We start from the raw sequence: 22,096 nt of genomic DNA, 5'->3' as shown, positions 1-22,096 counted from the left end.
GCCATATTTGTGTATACGAGGGTCATGTGACTGAATCTAAGATGTAATGCACATGTGTGGGTAACAACAAGATGGCACTGACCTCCTGTATGCCACAAGAACCTGTACCTGTATATACCACATGATGCAATGGCAGCCATCTTTGTGTAGCCCATGCAGGGTATAGGCCAGTGGCCATATTTGTGTATTCGAGGGTCATGTGACTGAATCTGAGATGTACTGCACATGTGTCGGCGACCTCTCCATGCTACAAGATACAGCTGTATATTTGGTATGTATGGCTATCTACAGTAACCCTTATCCCCTGATTTTGGGTGAATGTAGTGGGAGAGAGGAGTGAGAAGTACTTTCTCTGCCAATATGTCTGTATCATCTATATATAACTTCACAAATGCCAATATACACTACACTCCTGATGAAGTTAGGGGAATGTGTGTGGGGGTGCTCTGTACCCCTTATTTTTTTTACCATGTGTGGTAGGCCTAACCATTTTGTGTTTGACCGTCTGTTATATTTATCAGTACTATTGCAGGTTCCTACAACATACCGTATGGTGGGTGGTTGTACATGGGGTGCTCTGATCCTATTTTAGCAGGGCTAGGCATTTTTCGCTTTTTAAATGTTTTTAGACTTTGAATGTTTTGTATTTACTCTTGTACTATGTCTGTCTTGTGTCATGCTTTGTAGGGATTTTTTTTATGTGCAACGGATTGTATGCATGTGCTTTTCCCTTGTGACATGTAAACTTGTTTATAGACTATTGTCAGTGTATGGAGACAGCACTCATGCAGCATGTTGTAAATCATCCTGGTATGGTGGCCCAGCTGTACTAATGTGTATGCACCAGAAAGTGGCGCATACAAAATCAGGAGTGGAAATGACAGGGTAAAATTATAATGGAAAGATCTGCACAGTTTTCAACTCACTCCTGGTTTTGATTTGAAAATAGACTGACGGAAATACTATGTGTGAACATAGGCTTATTATGCATTTGTGATACATAATAAGTTATGATGCTGAGAGTTCCATAAGAGCTCAGGAGAGCAGTCTGTGGTATACAGTTAGCTTGTGGAGAGTATATTACAAATGTGTGTATGCTGGTTGCTAGGAATACAGACTGCCTAAGGCTGCATTCACACGTTCCATATCGAACACGGACATGAAATGCCTGTAATGAAGTAACACCCCCACTCTGTTACAGGCTTTCCACATCTGCGTTCCTCGTGAATGCAGCCTTTCAACCAACTAGGAACCAGTCTGGAGAAACTGCTAGTCAAGGAATGGAGACGGAGGATTGGCAAAACTTTTTTTTCTCTTTTTTTATTGCTATGTTAACTGTGTTTTCAGGCAAGTAAACAAATGTAGGGTATCTCAGTAAATGAGACTATGTGTAAGATCCCTTAATAATTTGAACCTGCAATAACAACCCCCAGAATTCTGATCATGGGACTAGTAGGATTTTTTATGTTTTTTGGCTAGGCAACATATCCTGCTTGTTCTAATGGTGGGCATGTAGAGATGCAGCTGCCTGATCTATGGGTCTCAGTAATTAAAATGGGACCCATGCAGAATACATGCTGGGCATCAGACTATAAGAGTATGTTCACACTAAGCAAATACAGCGGAATTCCTGCGGCGGAGAATCCCGCCGTGCTCAGTGTCCTGCAGTGAGCGAATGGGAGGGAGCGCGCGCGTCCGCTTCCTCCCCTCTCTGCTCAAAGAATTGACATGTCACTTCTTTGAGCGGAGAGCCGCGGCAGAGGAGGAGCGCGCACTCTCCCATAGACGGACAATGACACACTGATACATATAGTTGTATCTGTCAACTACCTATGTGACTATAAGCAGGAGATTATGCCTGAACAACCCCTTTCATTGATCCTTCTTCACCCTTAAAATTGATGATCACTCTGTATTTTCCTCCAGAGCGTGTCATTGAGCATAGGTTCACTTGCAGACAGTGTTCTCTTGTTATCATGTAGGCAGCAGCACAGGCATGTAGGTGGTGGTTGTAGATTTGAAGCTACATTGGAATTTGCCCAACCCTACTGAGCAGGGCTGTCACTACCCCGGCGTCATGCTGTCACTCAGCATATGACCTTTTGTGAGTAGGTGCGCTGTTGGAGCTGTAGGTGTTACTCTTCTCAAAAGGTATTTATTAGGTGAGCACCTTCTCATTGGGTTTTGCCTAGGAAATAATTGCAGGATGACATCTATTGCTGATAGTATATGTTCTTAAGTGCCTGTTTTGTCTTTTTGTTAAAGAGCTGAAAGCACAAAAACATGCACGTGTGTGAATGTACTCCTAAATGTAAGTTCCCAGGTGACAGATTTGTCACAGAAATCTCTGCAAATCCATAGCCAGGAGAGGGATCTGAATGGGATTGTTTGTGCAGCTCATGCATGGGGTTGTACATGAATCTGCTACATGGGGACAGACAATGTGTGGTGTCACTGGATACTTTAAGGAAATGTGTCACAACTTTTAAAATTTTATTTTTGTTTTATTAAAATAATGTCTTTACAAAATAGACACATTGGGAGATTTATCAGACATGGTGTAAAGTGAAACTGGCCCAGTTGCCCCTAGCAACCAATCAGATTCCACCTTTCATTTTACAAAGAGTCTGTGAGGAATGAAAGCTGGGATCTGATTGGTTGCTTGGGGTAACTGAGCTGGTTTCACACTACACCATGGTTACTAAATCTCCCTCATTGCTTTTTTTTTTGTATTTTGTTAAAGGCTAATGTTCTGCCCTGGGGGCTGCTATTTGCAATAGCATCTCTCTAATGTCACTGCATAACTTATACACAGTTGCTTATGGCACCCACAGTGCATAGAAGGAATAGACGGCTCCCTTCTGAAGCTGTAATGTTGACCTGTGCAGCTTACAGCACAGGTGGAGTAAAAGATGGAGCCCCCAGAGAAGCTGCACTGGGACCAGCACCTCCACCAATACCTCAGCAGGTATTAGGAACAAGCAGCCCCTCTCCCCTCCTCCTGTACAGGCTGTGACTGATACAAGCAGCCCCTCTCCCCTCCTCCTGTACAGGCTGTGACTGATACAAGCAGCCCCTCTCCCTCTCCCCTCCTGTACAGGCTGTGACTGATACAAGCAGCCCCTCTCCCCTCCCCCTGTACAGGCTGTGACTGATACAAGCAGCCCCTCTCCCCTCTCCCCTCTCTCCTCCTGTACAGGCTGTGACTGATACAAGCAGCCCCTCTCCCCTCCTCCTGTACAGGCTGTGACTGATACAAGCAGCCCCTCTCCCCTCTCCCCTCCTCCTGTACAGGCTGTGACTGATACAAGCAGCCCCTCTCTCCTCCTGTACAGGCTGTGACTGATACAAGCAGCCCCTCTCCCCTCTCCCCTCCTGTACAGGCTGTGACTGATACAAGCAGCCCCTCTCCCCTCCTCCTGTACAGGCTGTGACTGATACAAGCAGCCCCTCTCCCCTCTCTCCTCCTGTACAGGCTGTGACTGATACAAGCAGCCCCTCTCCCCTCCTCCTGTACAGGCTGTGACTGATACAAGCAGCCCCTCTCCCCTCCTCCTGTACAGGCTGTGACTGATACAAGCAGCCCCTCTCCCCTCCTCCTGTACAGGCTGTGACTGATACAAGCAGCCCCTCTCCCCTCCCCCTGTACAGGCTGTGACTGATACAAGCAGCCCCTCTCCCCTCTCCCCTCCTGTACAGACTGTGACTGATACAAGCAGCCCCTCTCCCCTCCTCCTGTACAGGCTGTGACTGATACAAGCAGCCCCTCTCCCCTCTCTCCTCCTGTACAGGCTGTGACTGATACAAGCAGCCCCTCTCCCCTCCTCCTGTACAGGCTGTGACTGATACAAGCAGCCCCTCTCCCCTCCTCCTGTACAGGCTGTGACTGATACAAGCAGCCCCTCTCCCCTCTCCCCTCCTCCTGTACAGGCTGTGACTGATACAAGCAGCCCCTCTCCCCTCCTCCTCCTGTACAGGCTGTGACTGATACAAGCAGCCCCTCTCCCCTCCTCCTGTACAGGCTGTGACTGATACAAGCAGCCCCTCTCCCCTCCCCCTGTACAGGCTGTGACTGATACAAGCAGCCCCTCTCCCCTCTCCCCTCCTGTACAGGCTGTGACTGATACAAGCAGCCCCTCTCCCCTCCTCCTGTACAGGCTGTGACTGATACAAGCAGCCCCTCTCTCCTCCTGTACAGGCTGTGACTGATACAAGCAGCCCCTCTCCCCTCCTGTACAGGCTGTGACTGATACAAGCAGCCCCTCTCCCCTCTCCCCTCCTCCTGTACAGGCTGAGACTGATACAAGCAGCCCCTCTCCCCCTCCTCCCCCTGTACAGGCTGTGACTGATACAAGCAGCCCCTCTCCCCTCTCCCCTCCTGTACAGGCTGTGACTGATACAAGCAGCCCCTCTCCCCTCCCCCCTACTGTACAGGCTGTGACTGATACAAGCAGCCCCTCTCCCCTCCTCCTGTACAGGCTGTGACTGATACAAGCAGCCCCTCTCCCCTCTCTCTCCTCCTGTACAGGCTGTGACTGATACAAGCAGCCCCTCTCCCCTCCTGTACAGGCTGTGACTGATACAAGCAGCCCCTCTCCCCTCTCCCCTCCTCCTGTACAGGCTGTGACTGATACAAGCAGCCCCTCTCCCCTCCTCCCCCTGTACAGGCTGTGACTGATACAAGCAGCCCCTCTCCCCTCCTCCTGTACAGGCTGTGACTGATACAAGCAGCCCCTCTCTCCTCCCCCTGTACAGGCTGTGACTGATACAAGCAGCCCCTCTCCCCTCCTCCTCCTGTACAGGCTGTGACTGATACAAGCAGCCCCTCTCCCCTCTCCCCTCTCCCCTCCTCCTGTACAGGCTGTGACTGATACAAGCAGCCCCTCTCCCCTCTCTCCTCCTGTACAGGCTGTGACTGATACAAGCAGCCCCTCTCCCCTCCTCCTCCTGTACAGGCTGTGACTGATACAAGCAGCCCCTCTCCCTCTCCCCTCCTGTACAGGCTGTGACTGATACAAGCAGCCCCCCTCCCCTCTCTCCTCCTGTACAGGCTGTGACTGATACAAGCAGCCCCTCTCCCTCTCCCCTCCTGTACAGGCTGTGACTGATACAAGCAGCCCCTCTCCCCTCCTCCTCCTGTACAGGCTGTGACTGATACAAGCAGCCCCTCTCCCCTCTCCCCTCCTCCTCCTGTACAGGCTGTGACTGATACAAGCAGCCCCTCTCCCCTCCTGTACAGGCTGTGACTGATACAAGCAGCCCCTCTCCCCTCCTCCTCCTGTACAGGCTGTGAATGATACAAGCAGCCCCTCTCCCCTCCTGTACAGGCTTGTGACTGATACAAGCAGCCCCTCTCCCCTCTCTCCTCCTGTACAGGCTGTGACTGATACAAGCAGCCCCTCTCCCCTCTCTCCTCCTGTACAGGCTGTGACTGATACAAGCAGCCCCTCTCCCCTCTCCCTCCTGTACAGGCTGTGACTGATACAAGCAGCCCCTCTCCCCTCTCTCCTCCTGTACAGGCTGTGACTGATACAAGCAGCCCCTCTCCCCTCCTCCTCCTGTACAGGCTGTGACTGATACAAGCAGCCCCTCTCCCCTCCTCCTCCTGTACAGGCTGTGAACTGATACAAGCAGCCCCTCTCCCCTCCTCCTCCTGTACAGGCTGTGACTGATACAAGCAGCCCCTCTCCCCCCCCTCCTCCTGTACAGGCTGTGACTGATACAAGCAGCCCCTCTCCTCTCTCCCCTCCTCTACAGGCTGTGACTGATATAAGCAGCCCCTCTCCCCTCCTGTACAGGCTGTGACTGATACAAGCAGCCCCTCTCCCCTCTCCCCTCCTCCTGTACAGGCTGTGACTGATACAAGCAGCCCCTCTCCCCTCTCCCCTCCTCCTGTACAGGCTGTGACTGATACAAGCAGCCCCTCTCCCCTCCTCCTGTACAGGCTGTGACTGATACAAGCAGGCCCCTCTCCCCTCTCCCCTCCTCCTGTACAGGCTGTGACTGATACAAGCAGCCCCCTCTCCCCTCCTCCTGTACAGGCTGTGACTGATACAAGCAGCCCCTCTCCCCTCCCCCTGTACAGGCTGTGACTGATACAAGCAGCCCCTCTCCCCTCTCCCTCCTGTACAGGCTGTGACTGATACAAGCAGCCCCTCTCCCCTCCTCCTGTACAGGCTGTGACTGATACAAGCAGCCCCTCTCCTCCTCCTGTACAGGCTGTGACTGATACAAGCAGCCCCTCTCCCCTCCTGTACAGGCTGTGACTGATACAAGCAGCCCCTCTCCCCTCTCCCCTCCTCCTGTACAGGCTGTGACTGATACAAGCAGCCCCTCTCCCCTCCTCCCCCCTGTACAGGCTGTGACTGATACAAGCAGCCCCTCTCCCCTCTCCCCTCCTGTACAGGCTGTGACTGATACAAGCAGCCCCTCTCCCCTCTCCCCTCCTGTACAGGCTGTGACTGATACAAGCAGCCCCTCTCCCCTCCTCCTGTACAGGCTGTGACTGATACAAGCAGCCCCTCTCCCCTCTCTCCTCCTGTACAGGCTGTGACTGATACAAGCAGCCCCTCTCCCCTCCTGTACAGGCTGTGACTGATACAAGCAGCCCCTCTCCCCTCTCCCCTCCTCCTGTACAGGCTGTGACTGATACAAGCAGCCCCTCTCCCCTCCTCCCCCTGTACAGGCTGTGACTGATACAAGCAGCCCCTCTCCCCTCCTCCTGTACAGGCTGTGACTGATACAAGCAGCCCCTCTCTCCTCCCCCTGTACAGGCTGTGACTGATACAAGCAGCCCCTCTCCCCTCCTCCTCCTGTACAGGCTGTGACTGATACAAGCAGCCCCTCTCCCCTCTCCCCTCTCCCCTCCTCCTGTACAGGCTGTGACTGATACAAGCAGCCCCTCTCCCCTCTCTCCTCCTGTACAGGCTGTGACTGATACAAGCAGCCCCTCTCCCCTCCTCCTCCTGTACAGGCTGTGACTGATACAAGCAGCCCCTCTCCCTCTCCCCTCCTGTACAGGCTGTGACTGATACAAGCAGCCCCCCTCCCCTCTCTCCTCCTGTACAGGCTGTGACTGATACAAGCAGCCCCTCTCCCTCTCCCCTCCTGTACAGGCTGTGACTGATACAAGCAGCCCCTCTCCCCTCCTCCTCCTGTACAGGCTGTGACTGATACAAGCAGCCCCTCTCCCCTCTCCCCTCCTCCTCCTGTACAGGCTGTGACTGATACAAGCAGCCCCTCTCCCCTCCTGTACAGGCTGTGACTGATACAAGCAGCCCCTCTCCCCTCCTCCTCCTGTACAGGCTGTGAATGATACAAGCAGCCCCTCTCCCCTCCTGTACAGGCTGTGACTGATACAAGCAGCCCCTCTCCCCTCTCTCCTCCTGTACAGGCTGTGACTGATACAAGCAGCCCCTCTCCCCTCTCCCCTCCTGTACAGGCTGTGACTGATACAAGCAGCCCCTCTCCCCTCCTCCTGTACAGGCTGTGACTGATACAAGCAGCCCCTCTCTCCTCCTGTACAGGCTGTGACTGATACAAGCAGCCCCTCTCCCCTCCTGTACAGGCTGTGACTGATACAAGCAGCCCCTCTCCCCTCTCCCCTCCTCCTGTACAGGCTGTGACTGATACAAGCAGCCCCTCTCCCCTCCTCCCCCTGTACAGGCTGTGACTGATACAAGCAGCCCCTCTCCCCTCTCCCCTCCTGTACAGGCTGTGACTGATACAAGCAGCCCCTCTCCCCTCTCCCCTCCTGTACAGGCTGTGACTGATACAAGCAGCCCCTCTCCCCTCCTCCTGTACAGGCTGTGACTGATACAAGCAGCCCCTCTCCCCTCTCTCCTCCTGTACAGGCTGTGACTGATACAAGCAGCCCCTCTCCCCTCCTGTACAGGCTGTGACTGATACAAGCAGCCCCTCTCCCCTCTCCCCTCCTCCTGTACAGGCTGTGACTGATACAAGCAGCCCCTCTCCCCTCCTCCCCCTGTACAGGCTGTGACTGATACAAGCAGCCCCTCTCCCCCTCCTCCTGTACAGGCTGTGACTGATACAAGCAGCCCCTCTCTCCTCCCCCTGTACAGGCTGTGACTGATACAAGCAGCCCCTCTCCCCTCCTCCTCCTGTACAGGCTGTGACTGATACAAGCAGCCCCTCTCCCCTCTCCCCTCTCCCCTCCTCCTGTACAGGCTGTGACTGATACAAGCAGCCCCTCTCCCCTCTCTCCTCCTGTACAGGCTGTGACTGATACAAGCAGCCCCTCTCCCCTCCTGTACAGGCTGTGACTGATACAAGCAGCCCCTCTCCCTCTCCCCTCCTGTACAGGCTGTGACTGATACAAGCAGCCCCCCTCCCCTCTCTCCTCCTGTACAGGCTGTGACTGATACAAGCAGCCCCTCTCCCTCTCCCCTCCTGTACAGGCTGTGACTGATACAAGCAGCCCCTCTCCCCTCCTCCTCCTGTACAGGCTGTGACTGATACAAGCAGCCCCTCTCCCCTCTCCCCTCCTCCTCCTGTACAGGCTGTGACTGATACAAGCAGCCCCTCTCCCCTCCTGTACAGGCTGTGACTGATACAAGCAGCCCCTCTCCCCTCCTCCTCCTGTACAGGCTGTGAATGATACAAGCAGCCCCTCTCCCCTCCTGTACAGGCTGTGACTGATACAAGCAGCCCCTCTCCCCTCTCTCCTCCTGTACAGGCTGTGACTGATACAAGCAGCCCCTCTCCCCTCTCTCCTCCTGTACAGGCTGTGACTGATACAAGCAGCCCCTCTCCCCTCTCCCCTCCTGTACAGGCTGTGACTGATACAAGCAGCCCCTCTCCCCTCTCTCCTCCTGTACAGGCTGTGACTGATACAAGCAGCCCCTCTCCCCTCCTCCTCCTGTACAGGCTGTGACTGATACAAGCAGCCCCTCTCCCCTCCTCCTCCTGTACAGGCTGTGAATGATACAAGCAGCCCCTCTCCCCTCCTCCTCCTGTACAGGCTGTGACTGATACAAGCAGCCCCTCTCCCCCCCTCCTCCTGTACAGGCTGTGACTGATACAAGCAGCCCCTCTCCTCTCTCCCCTCCTCTACAGGCTGTGACTGATATAAGCAGCCCCTCTCCCCTCCTGTACAGGCTGTGACTGATACAAGCAGCCCCTCTCCCCTCTCCCCTCCTCCTGTACAGGCTGTGACTGATACAAGCAGCCCCTCTCCCCTCTCCCCTCCTCCTGTACAGGCTGTGACTGATACAAGCAGCCCCTCTCCCCTCCTCCTGTACAGGCTGTGACTGATACAAGCAGCCCCTCTCCCCTCTCCCCTCCTCCTGTACAGGCTGTGACTGATACAAGCAGCCCCTCTCCCCTCCTCCTGTACAGGCTGTGACTGATACAAGCAGCCCCTCTCCCCTCCTCCTGTACAGGCTGTGACTGATACAAGCAGCCCCTCTCCCCTCCTCCTGTACAGGCTGTGACTGATACAAGCAGCCCCTCTCCCCTCTCTCCTCCTGTACAGGCTGTGACTGATACAAGCAGCCCCTCTCCCTCTCTCCTCCTGTACAGGCTGTGACTGATCTGATATGGAGTCAGGGCAGGGACACCACTCTGTGCAGCAGGAGGAGGGGGGGGGGGGGGTTCTATATGACAGGAGCAGAGCCATATAGTTCATGCAGAGCAGGGGACACACAGCTTGGTTTCGGCAGGTACAACCTCTTATCAAGCGTATCAAGGTGATTGTACCTGCCGAAACATCATGTTTTATGTGGACTTTGCAATAAACATAGCTGGAATTTATTTTAAGACCCTCTGAGTACACTGTGATTGGTGGCGCCGCTGTTGTATAGGAGACATTTCCTTTCATCACATGCGGAGCAGAGGTGCCCAGTGCTGATTCTTCTTCTGTTCTTGTTTCACCTGCAGTTAAAGGAATATTCTGGAGAATTGTTTTCTATTTCACTGTCCTCTGAGCACAGTCAGGCTTCTCTCAAATGCAACTTTTGCACAGCGTTTTTTAGGGGGCTGAAAAATCGGCCAGACAATTGCAAGCAGCCTTTTCTGCTTTTTGGCAGATTTTCTGGCGCTTTCTTACTTTTCTGTAAATTTTTAGTACATGTGTGATTCCAGGCTTTCTATTGAAGAACTGGCTTGGCTGCAATTTTAAAAAACAAAAAAACAAAACCTGTCTGAAAAATCTCCTTCATTGCCGCTCAGCCAGCATCTAGCCACAGTATTATAGGCCATAAAAAAATTACAGAACAGTTAAAGGGCTACTCCAGTCTAAAAATTTTTTATTAAATTGACTGTACCACCAGGCCCAGGATGAAGCACTGGAGGTGGGCCGACCCACCCTTAGTGGGAGGAAACCCCAGCCCCTCCATGACGTGACTCCATTAGAATCAATGAAACCCTATCATAGAGGGGCGGGGGTTTCCTCCCACTAAGGGTGGGTCGGCCCACCTCCAGTGCTTCAGCCTGGGCCTGGGGGTACAGTCACTTTAGAATTAAACTATCATTCAAAGATACATAAATAATGTTATTACCAATAGTCCACAGTGGCTTTTTTACCACAGACAGGAAAATAGGACTACAAAACTTGTATTGACCCCCAGCTGTGTTAACGCATCATCTTCTGATGTCACAGGAGGCTTGGCTGGGTCTCCCACTCCCCTGACCGATCCACCATCTCTTACCAGCCCCTCTAGCCTATACCTGAGCAGGCAAGGAGTGACAGAAGCAGCTGCTGCAACTTCACTGATTGTGCAAAAGTCTGCAGTGAAATTAGTGCTGTGTTCACACTGCAGCATCTTCCCAAAATAATTAAGAATTGCAGTGAATTGTTGCAATAACACAATGAAATAATGCTAAACAGCTCATCAGAGCCGCCACTGCCAATCTCACCAGCACAGCGGGACCACAATGAAATGATGCAGGACTGAAAATGAAAAATTACTGCAGATAATTCAGTAACACAATGAAACTGCAATGTGTGAACACAGCCTAGATGTTCTGCACTAGTTTTCGGCGGTGTGGAGAACTGTGATGAACAGCCGAGGGAAAGCAATGCATTCTGGATCCTGTAGTGCTGAAAAAACTTGTCAACCAGGAAGTACAGCCACAACCCCCAAAACAAGTGGATTTTTAGTAGTTTCAGAACTGGGTCAGACAGGTAAGTGATGCTGCATGCTTCTGCAGCTGTTGTTTTTTTTTTTTTTTTTTTTTTTTTTACCTCTACTTGGAGTACTTTAACTTATAGGTTGCTTGACCTTCACCAGATTCCCATATTTAGCTCCCTCTGCGGGTCAACAGTGGGAAATATGAAAAAATATACTGTAACTTATTTTTTTTTATTTCCTGAGAAGTGAAAAACTATTTTTTTTTTTTAAATATAACAAATTGAAAAATCCATTTCAACTCTAGATAACGGGAAAAAAATAGGTGACACATTCACTTTAACACAACATGAGTATGTCATCTGCTGGGTGTCTTTCTATACATTGCTGTACGTGTCTGTTTTTGTGATCATGTGAGTACAGGAGCTGCGCCTGTGCATACATGTGCCAGTGCTTGACGCCTTATCGGGGCTTTGTCATGTTACATGTTTGCATCTGTGTATCTGTCACACCACATGGAAACATCATATGTAATTATTTATTTTAAACAAAACCCCCATATTGTCTTTGGTTAGGTGTTCTGCCTCTATGGGTGCAGTCTATTTATCCAGGATTAGCTGTAGTGTTTTCTGGGGAGTAGTCCTTGCTGTTCAGTAGTGTTTCTATGAAGAGATAGCTGATACACACAGACAGATCCTGCAGGCTTCAAAATGCTTGGAAGTAAGGGATCATTGCACATGGTGGTGACTTGTGACTTGCTTCCATTAGAGACAGACTGACAGGCTTTGATGTATTGGTGTTATTTTGAGGAGGCATAAATGTGTGCTTCTTGGTATTTTGGGTTCTTCAGCGTCTACTGCGGCTGCTGGATAGTATTCAGAGAGCGAGGGGTGAATCCGGTAGGGGCCATTGTTATTTGCTGTTCTTGCATGATTTATTCTAGACATTTAGATGCTGGGGTCAGTTTCACTCAACTGTGCAAATGTAGATTTATTAGTCTGACTCATTTCTAATTATATTGCTCCCCTCCAAAACCAGGAGGGGAGTCGCACAAATGGTTACACTAGATTTCATGTGTGTGGTACATAGGCTGATACTGGCCAGCTATAATATGCCGCTTTACAGGTAGTTTTTTTTTTTTTGTTTGTCAGTATAAACATATAGGGAGGAATTCATGAAGTTGAGTATGCTCAGTGTTTTTTGTGCAAGCCTCATGTAAATAGTAACGTGCAACTACATTGCGTCTGTACACTGTGCTTGCTTTTATTTTACATTGGGTGAAGCTTAGCAGGAAGGGTCACTTCCTCCAACAGCCGACACATTTACCATATTATAAACCAGAACGTATAGCAGAAATCTCTGCTGGCTTGTGCACACCTTATGTCAGCATCCCTTGCCTTAATACATTCCTCCTTGCTCCTGTTCTTCACTAATGCATTACAGTGAAGCTTACTTTTTTTTCTAGTAGTTGTGCAGCAGTCATCGTCTATTTAGCAGGCTGTCTTCATTGTAATTTAAATGACTTATGTTTCTGTAACAATTATGCGTGTAAGAAAGCCATGGTGTCTTGTTCTCTGGTTTAAAGGGGAAGTCCGGGCAAAATAATTTTAAGATATGTTATTGCCCAACAAAAGTTATGAAAATTACTATTAGACACTTATTATGGGAAACGCATCGATAGTGCATTTTCCCTGCACTTACTACAGCATCTTTCAGGTCTCTGTAAAGTTGGTGATGTCACGTCACATAACCGGCCGACACCTGCTGCAGCGGTAGGACAAACTGGAACAGCAGGTGTCGGCAGTTCATGTGACGTGACATTACCAACTTTACAGAGACCTGAACACGCCATGCTGTAGTAAGTGCAGGGAAAATGTACTATAGGTGCATTTCCCATAATAAGTGTCTATTAGTAATTTTCATAACTTTTGTTAAGCAATAACATATCTTAAAATTATTTTGCCCAGGCTTCCCCTTTAAAGAGGAAATAGAATCTGCAGCTGGCAGAAATTTATGGCATGTACTTGGCATATGCCATGCCAAAAATGTCTTAGATGGGAACATCCTTTAGGTTTTACTGCAGGCCTTGGGAGTGGTTGTGTCTGACAGCAAAAATAAATTAGAAAAAAAAAAAGTTTGTCACCTCTGCATTAATGGAGTACATGGGGTGCTATATCACATCAATAACACTACTTTAAAGGGAACCAATCACACAAAAATTGGCTATAAAGTTAAGGAAACGTGCTGGTAGATTAGCCAGCACGCTTCCTAACCATCCCCCTGTCCCCTCCGTCCCCTGTACATAGAGCCCGTAAAGTTAGTTTATTAGTCTCTGGGCTCTATGCAAATTACCATGTAAGTAGTCACGGTGGGCGGGGGGCTTCTTCAAGTAGTCACTGTGGGCGGGTGTCTTCTTCAAGTAGTCCGTGTCCTGGGCCGGCTCCAGCGCTGTTATCACGCCCCTCTGGGCGTGTGTAGAAAGCGCCGCATGGGGACGTCATTAGGGGGGCCAGCATTGCACGTCGACCTGGCCGACGTCCTTACTAAGCTGCGCATGCGCAGTACTGTGGCTGAAGCCGCTGCTGTACTACGCCGCGCAGGTGCAGTACCGCAGCGTCTTCTCCGGCTGCACTGCGCATGCGCAGCTTAGTAAAGACGTCGGCCAGGCCGACGTGCAAAGCCGGCCCCCCCTAATGACGTCACCATGCGGCGCTTTCTACACACGCCCAGAGGGGTGTGATTACAGTGCCGGAGCCGGCCCAGGACACGGACTACTTGAAGAAGACACCCCCCCACTTTGACTACTTGAAGAAGCCGCCCGCCCACCGTGACTACTTACATGGTAATTTGCATAGAGCCCAGGAGACTAATAAACTAACTTTGCGGGCTCTAGGTACAGGGGACGGAGGGGACAGGGGGATGGTTAGGAAGCGTGCTGGCTGATCTACCAGCACGTTTCCTTAACTTTATAGCCAATTTTTCTGTGATTGGTTCCCTTTAAATACAAAATAATACTTTTTAGAGCCACCAAGGAATGGATTAGGTAGGACCTGTTCTGCTCCCCAGGGACTGTTCAAATTGAGTTTGCAGTGTATGTGGGAGGTACACTAGTCACAAAAAGTTTGGGATACTTGGCTTGCAGGTTAAATTTATAAAAAAAAAAAAAAAAGTTCAAACTACAGTAATATTACAGGGTTGTGGGGTGCAAACTAACATTTGCTATGTGGCTTTGGTTATATAAAAAATAATGAAGAGCCTATGCTTATCTCTCCGCTCTCCCCTGATGTCCTGCTGCGGTCTCAGACAGTGATTGGCTGAGGGGGCTGTCAATGACAAGACACGTAAGTCTCAGAAGTGGTGGGGCTGCAGTCAGCGGGGGATACTGAAGATGCCACAGCAGGACAGTGGAGAGGTAAGCATAGGCTCTTTATTATTTTTTTTATATGACTGCAGCCACAAAGATGTTTGCTAATGCCAGACAACCCCTTTAAGTAGAAGCATGAAGTGTCGATTTCTATATCTCAAAGATTTTATTAAAACAAAAGCCAAAAAAGTGGTGGGCATAACCCAGCAAAAATGTCAATGTCTCAATAATTTGTCATGCCCTCGAGCATCGATTACAGCTTTACAATAACATATGATTCTGTTCTTAAGTCTCCTCAGTGTCTGCATGGCATCCCACTCTTCTTGCAGGGTGGCCTTCAGGCCATTGAGGTTCTGGGGTACAGCGATATGAGCCTCTACATAGCAGCTCAGCTGATCTCATTAGTTTTCTATGGGATTCAGGTCTGGAGAAAGTACAGACCACTCTATTTGAGGTCCCCCAGTCTCCAGCAGCTAATACCCAATGATGTGACCTCGATGAGCTGAAGCATTGTCATCCCATGAAGATGAAATTAGGCCTGTGTTGTTCATGTGGAGGCACAATGACTGAAATAATGATGAATTAGTGAAACATTGAACATTTAGACATGTGCATTCAAAAGTTTAGAGAAAGTCACATTAAATCGGTTGTGTCGTGAATGATAGAAGGTAAAGTCAATTGTGTACCACATACGTAAATGTAAAGGAGAACAAATGTGCTGTTTTTAGTACAGTAACTTCACTGTACCGCTCTTCACTTCCTTGTTTCCTCTGTAAAGTTCTGCGGAATCAGTGTGCGCTATACAAATAAAAGCATTATTACTATTACTATTCCCTGAAGCATGAAGCAGTGCAGATACTTTCCCACAATCCCCCTTGCTTGGATGTGAAGTGAAAACTAACTTCCAGTACTAATGGGACTACAAACTTTTCTTGGTTGAGAAGTACAATATAAGTTTTCATTTTATTCTTAAATTTGTGCAAGCACATCAAGATGGTGACTGTTCCACCAATTGCAGAGAAATCACTGATGACAACTCTGGACCATTGGGACGCATACTGTCACATTCCCATCCACAAGTTCCATCAAAAACTTTCTCAGAATTGCCCTGGTCATGAACAAAGAGGTTCAACATTTTGAGGTTTTCAGCTCTTCTCTTGGTGATTTCATCAGCGTAAGGATTTTTTAAAATAAAGATGATTCCAGAAGTCATATCTTCATCTTCAATAGATAAATATACCTTATCATGACAATTTCCTGATAATTGCAGAATCCTCCTTCATACTAAACCAAAGAATCCAATAAAACATGCAACATACTGGAGTCCAGGATGGCCGACCAACGGAGAAAAACAGACTTCTCCCCATCTTCACAAAAAAAATCCATTTTTTGAGGATTCTTCTGTACTCTTGGGTTTAGATGTTATTTCCCTCAAAAGATAAGAGAAAACTCTGAGTTCTCTGAAGAAAAGGCCTGTCACCTAAGGTCTGCACCATGTCCCATGTTGGCTTGCATCCCATAGGTCTCCAAGTATGTTTGAGACCTTTGCAAAAACAGAAGCTTTCCCACTGGAATAAACAGAATTCAAAACTAGACAAGTGTATCTCTCTTTTAGCTTAAAGGGGTAGTGCGGCGCTAAAAAATTATTCACAGAATAACACACTTATGTCTGTGAATCGCCCCCTTCCCGTGTCCCACCACCCCGCCCGTGTACCCGGAAGTGTGTGGTGCATTATACATTACCTGATCCGTGTCAAGGGCAGTCCGCCATTTTGTGCCAAACGTCCTCTTCGGACAGACGGCCGAATCCCTGCCGCCGTCCCCCCTCCGCCACGTCATCAGCCGCGATTGGCTGAGCATAACTGTGCTCAGGCAATCGCATCTTCAGCCGCGATTGGCTGAGCATAACTGTGCTCAGCCAATCTCGGCTGAGCACAGTTGTGACGCGACGGAGGGGGGGGGGGGCGGCGGCAGGGATTCGGCCGTCAGTCCAAAGATGACGTTTGGCACAAAATGGCGGACGGCCCTCGACACGGATCAGGTAATGTATAATGCACCACACACTTCCGGGTACACGGGCGGGGGTGGTGGGACACGGGAAGGGGGCGATTCACAGACATAACATACATTACAAAGTTGTATAACTTTGTAATGTGTGTTATTCTGTGAATAATTTTTAGCGCCGCACTACCCCTTTAACCATCTGTAACACAGTGCTTTAATTCTGGAATCCTGAAGATAGGGGTTCATGGGCGCCTTTACCCAAAGGTGCTAGTCAACACAGACGCATGTCTTTATGGATGGGAGACTCAAAGGGGGACCCACATCTATTAAGCAACCTAGTCCCTAAAAGAAACAGAACGGTCAACTTTTGGGGCCTGCCAACTTATTCATAGAAACATAGAAAACAAAAGATTACCTGGTTCAGCTAGTGTGCACATGTTGCACTTCTGTATACAATGTACATGGCTGCCATTAGTCCTGCATATACTTGTGTGTTCAGTGTATAGTCCATATTACTGAAAGCAGTACACATTTCTATAGTGAAGCACTATGAGAGTATTTTAAGTTCCAAACAAATTTCATGAAAGCGCTTCCTGGAATTGCTGCTGGATAAAACAATGGCTGGAAGGGTGTGTTGATACTGAAGCTTTAGTTTCATAGCTCTAGAATATAGTTATACATGGTTGTAAGGCTATTCCAAGGGAGGGGATGTTCTTGTACAAAGGGAGGCATAATTCAATAGTTTAGCACTTGTCGGTTCCATATATATGTGTCTCCTTATTATGTGGGCGATCATGTCATTATTATGTTTTTCTGGTACAAGACTTTGGTTTTAGGTGTTAAGCCTGGAAATACCTGGGTTTATATGGTAGGGAATTTTATTGTCGTTGTATTGCACTTTTCTAATATGTTTTAGCAGAATTGCAAGTAGGAGCGATCTGAAGCTGCAGAAGGGTAGCTCTGTGAAAATATCATTCTCTGTGATTTCCCTTAGAGGTTATCAGCAAACTAAAGATTGTATAAACAGCTGTCTATAGAATCTCTGTGGAGGCCAGGCTACTGAATAGTGATGGGCTTGAAGGTTTAATTTCCCTCAGGCTTCCCGTCTGTAACATTGGAACATTCCTACTTGCAAAAGAATTGCAAGTGAATTTGTTAGGGGACTGTGACTAATGCAATATCCTAATATATAAAGCTTTGTAAGGCTACGTTCACATCAGCGTTTGACGATCCGGCACCATTCCGTCTACCTTTTCCATTTTAGAGTAAGCAAAACGGAAACTGTCGGATCCGTTAAAATCCCCATAGATTCCCATGCTATTTTAGTGTGCTCCGTTTGCCCTAATTGTGCTCCGTTTGCATGCAATCCGTTCAAGATCCGTTTTTTTTTGAACGGAAGAAAAAAATAGTGTTTGCAGTATTTTTCTTTCCGCTTAAAAAAACGGATCACGAACGGAAAGTGCACTTCCGTTTTTTTTTTTTTACATTGTAGTCTATGAGGACGGATCTAAAACGGAAGGTATTTCTGTTCACATCTGTTTTTTTCATCCGTTTTTGCACTGAGCATGCGCAGAAGCAGCAAGAAACCAAAGAAGAAAAATAAACGGATAGAAAAACGGATGCTGACTGATGCATACGGATGCAAGCTGATGTACAAAAGTCAGTTTTTTTAAGCCAAAATACAAACTGACCATTAAAAAAAGATGAACATTTTGCAATCAGTTTGCATCAGTCTGCTCATCAGTTTATGCTCATCTGTTTAATTAATATAGACGGATCCGTTAGAAACAAAGAAAAACGCTAGTGTGGCCGAGCCCTAAATCCAACCTGGAAGTTCTGTATTTTTCTATTACTCACGCATTCTTGGTATACATACATGTACCCGTAGTCTGAATGCAAAGATGTGGGACAGTGCCTATAGAAAAAACGGCATATGCTGATTTAGACATACTCGATTAGAAAAAGGCAAATGACCGGACCTGACCTACCTTCTTTATAAAAATAAATAAATAATAATAATGATGATCAACTCTATAAAAATAAGACCTGGTGAATGGAGCCGGAATCAGACAGTTCTATACATTGTGTAGATGCTGTGCTTGGTTGCTGTAGCTCATCAACCGTTGAATTTTTACAGCATGAACAATCAAAATGTATGGGACTAGGTTCTTTCAACACTTGTCAACAATTTGTGTTACTAGCATCATACTCCTGGCATCCAGGTGACCAGGAGGGGTTTGCATCAATTACTAAGCTAGGGCTTATTGTTGGAGATGAGCGAATATACAGTAATAAGAAAATGAAATGCTTTGTTAGCTCGGCAATCGGCTTGTCGGCCTGCTGCCTTTTAAGGGTATGTGCACACTACAGAATCCCCGCGTATCACCTGCCTCGGATTCTGCAGCTCTCCCCGGCTTGCAGACAAACGCATCTCCGCTGGTCTCATTCTATGGTTTGCCAGATTCCGCCGTCTGGCCAAAGAATGAGCGGGTTCATTCTTCGGGCGGACGTGGAATCTGGCAAACCATAGAATGAAGCCTATGGGACCAGCAGAGATGCGTGTGTCTGCGAGCGGGGGCGAGTTGTGGAATCTGCGGCGGGTGATACGCCGGTTTTCTGTAGTGTGCACATACCCTAACTCAGGACCACTCCACAACGGTTGTCGGAAATGCGGAAACTTCTCCCAGCTTCCCAGGACTGGATCCAGCTTTTCCCAGTGGAGTAGAGCAGCACTGAGTTAAAAGGCAGCCGGCTGATAAGCAGATTGCCGAGCTAAAGGAGTGTTTTGCTTCATTATTACTGTATATTCGCTCATCTATACTTTGTGTTGGCCAGTAAAATGGTAGATGCTACATAGAAATGATGAGTGAGCTCAACAGTTTCCTACATGTCCTGCCACTGCAGAATCTTCTTCGGTGGTATCATTGAGCTAGTGAAACAAATCTCCATTCATACACTGATCAAGTGTGTAGTCTCATGTTGTCTGACATATAGCCTTGATAGTTCATTGTGAAACAAGGAGTACTGAACTTTATTTTCAGTGTGGAAATCTATGGTTAACAGATGCATGACTAATCTCCTGGGACACCTAGAGAAGAATTCTTTGTATATTTCTCAGGTTTGGATTAAACTAGATGTGATTGTGAGATGTGATTCTTTGTATAGTTTAGACATTAAATGTTCCTTTATATACAGTGGGATATAATACAGTAAAAATATGTGTTTGTAATTGTTAGACAGTACAGACTAGAGTCAAGTGATGTTTGATGAATCTGTTACATCTCTAGACTAAAGAGTCTAAGGCTAAACCACCTATAAGTAGACTTTCTTCAAGAAAATATTTTCAAGACATGTCCCCTTTTCTAATAATAAAGCCCCTATTACAACGGGAGCAAGCGAGCGCCGACCAGTCAGATCAGCGGGAGCTCCTCACTCACTGCTGGCGCTATTGCATGTGGTGACAGCAAACAGGTAAGTGCGGGGTGCCAAATGGAGCTGCAGGAGGGGATCTAAAGATCGTCTCGGGAGCTCATAGGAGATATGAGCGGTGGCAGCAGAACACGGCTGTTACACAGAGGAACAGCAGCATATCGTTGCTATGCCGGTCTTTTTTCTTTCAACATTTTGAAAGACATAGAAAGACAACAATCAGCCGACGTTGTGCCAAATAAGGCCGATAATCGCTCAGTAATAGGGCCTTAAAGAGGATGTACTATCAGGTACACTCTCTTTAACCCCTTAAGGATCGGGCCAATTTCGTTTTTTGCGGTTTCGTTTTTTTCATCCTTGTGCTTAAAAGGCCATAACACTTGCAATTTTTCACCTAGAAACCCACATGAGCCCTTATTTTTTGCACCACTAATTGTACTTCGCAATGACAGGCTGAATTTTTTCATAAAGGACACTGCAAAACCAGAAAAAAATTCAGTGTGTGGTGAAATTGAAAAAATAAATGAATTTTGTTTATTTGGAGGGTATTTGTTTTTACGCCATTCGCCCTGGGGTAAAACTGACTTGTTATATATGTCCGTCAAGTCATTACAATTACAACGATATGTAACATGTATAACTTTACTTTTATGTGATGGCCTGTAAAAAATTCAAACCATCAACAAAAATATGTTCCTTAAAATCACTATTCCCAGGCTATTTATAGCGCTTTTATCCTTTGGTCTATGGGGCTGTGTGAGGTGTCATTTTTTGCACCATGATGTGTTCTTTCTATCGGTACCTTGATTGCGCATATGCAACTTTTTGATCGCTTTTTATTACAATTTTTCTGGATTTGATGTGACCCAAAATGTGCAATTTTGCACTTTGGGATTTTTTTACACTTACCCCATTTACGGTGCGAGATCAGGAATGTGATAAATTAATAGTTCGGGCGATTTATTTATTTTTCTTTATAACAGGAAAAGGGGGGGCACCACACCACCCTGATAAATAACCCCTTAAGTCCCACTCGGTTGCGAGTATTGGAACATAGACAGGGAAACAACAGGGTGGCCCCTTTTGTCAATGTCTAACTCAAGGTGCGAGTATTGCGATCATGACAAGGGCTTGCAAAGGCAGGCTTCCACCCACAGACAGCCGTTTCGGGGTTTTTGCCCCTCGTCAGTGTGGGGTAGGATTCTGGCTAGTTGGGGCAATGAAAAATCAACCAACAAAACACAGTAATCACTGAACTCAAGGAGAACAGCGAAAAAAATTCCAATGACGTACTCAATCAAGAGTCTCCACTGATGCTCCCAAAAATTTAAATATGCAAAACAGAGTCCGTGGAGCCTCAGTTACGAGTCTCAAAACACGGGATAGCCAGATATCTCTAGCCTGTTGCCAACGGGGTGCCTCCATGATGGGGAGAGCACCACACCACCCTGATAAATAGAGTGGAAGCCTGCCTTTGCAAGCCCTTGTCATGATCGCAATACTCGCACCTTGAGTTAGACATTGACAAAAGGGGCCACCCTGTTGTTTCCCTGTCTATGTTCCAATACTCGCAACCGAGTGGGACTTAAGGGGTTATTTATCAGGGTGGTGTGGTGCTCTCCCCATCATGGAGGCACCCCGTTGGCAACAGGCTAGAGATATCTGGCTATCCCGTGTTTTGAGACTCGTAACTGAGGCTCCACGGACTCTTGTTTTGCATATTTAAATTTTTGGGGGCATCAGTGGAGACTCTTGATTGAGTACTTCATTGGAATTTTTTTCGCTGTTCTCCTTGAGTTCAGTGATTACTGTGTTTTGTAGGAAAAGGGGGGTGATTCAAACTTTTATTAGGGGAGGGGGCTTTTTATTAATAACAACACTTTTTTTTTTTTTTTTTACACTTATACTAGCCCCTGGGGGACTTCTAGTATAAGCACACTGATTTCTCATCGAGATCTATGCTGTATAGATATACAGCATAGATCAATGAGATAGGCACTTGATTGCTTCCGGCTGCTGCAGCCGGAAGCAACAGAGTGCCGAGTCGGGATAAGCGCCATTACGGCGCAGACTCGGCAGGGTCAAGACGCGGGGATCGCTCCTCTGGGACAACGTCGATCTTCTCTCGTCGATCTCCACTAGACACCAGGGAACGGCTGCATCAGGTAATCGGATGCAGCTGTCATCGCCGCGTGGCCCAGCTCTGAACACC

At 48.0% G+C, this 22,096-nt stretch overlaps 1 protein-coding gene across 4 annotated transcripts in view; it reads left to right on the top strand.

Moving 5' to 3' along the window:
* Positions 1 to 22,096, top strand: part of TAB3 (TGF-beta activated kinase 1 (MAP3K7) binding protein 3) — a 53,040-nt gene that overhangs the window by 5,489 nt on the left and 25,455 nt on the right. Inside the window, exon 1 of one of the 4 annotated variants that reach the window (XM_069972433.1) lies at positions 2,142 to 2,162. The exons of the other annotated variants lie outside the window; for them this stretch is intronic. The gene's annotated coding sequence lies outside the window, so the exon portion shown is untranslated. Of the gene's footprint in view, positions 1 to 2,141; positions 2,163 to 22,096 lie in introns of those variants that run through there. 4 annotated transcript variants of the gene reach the window in all.

Source organism: Dendropsophus ebraccatus, chromosome 5, assembly GCF_027789765.1.
Source record: "Dendropsophus ebraccatus isolate aDenEbr1 chromosome 5, aDenEbr1.pat, whole genome shotgun sequence".
Classification (NCBI taxonomy): Eukaryota; Metazoa; Chordata; class Amphibia; order Anura; family Hylidae; genus Dendropsophus; species Dendropsophus ebraccatus.
The sequence above is the reverse complement of the archived record's forward strand: the minus strand, read 5'-3'. Positions and strand labels throughout refer to the sequence as shown.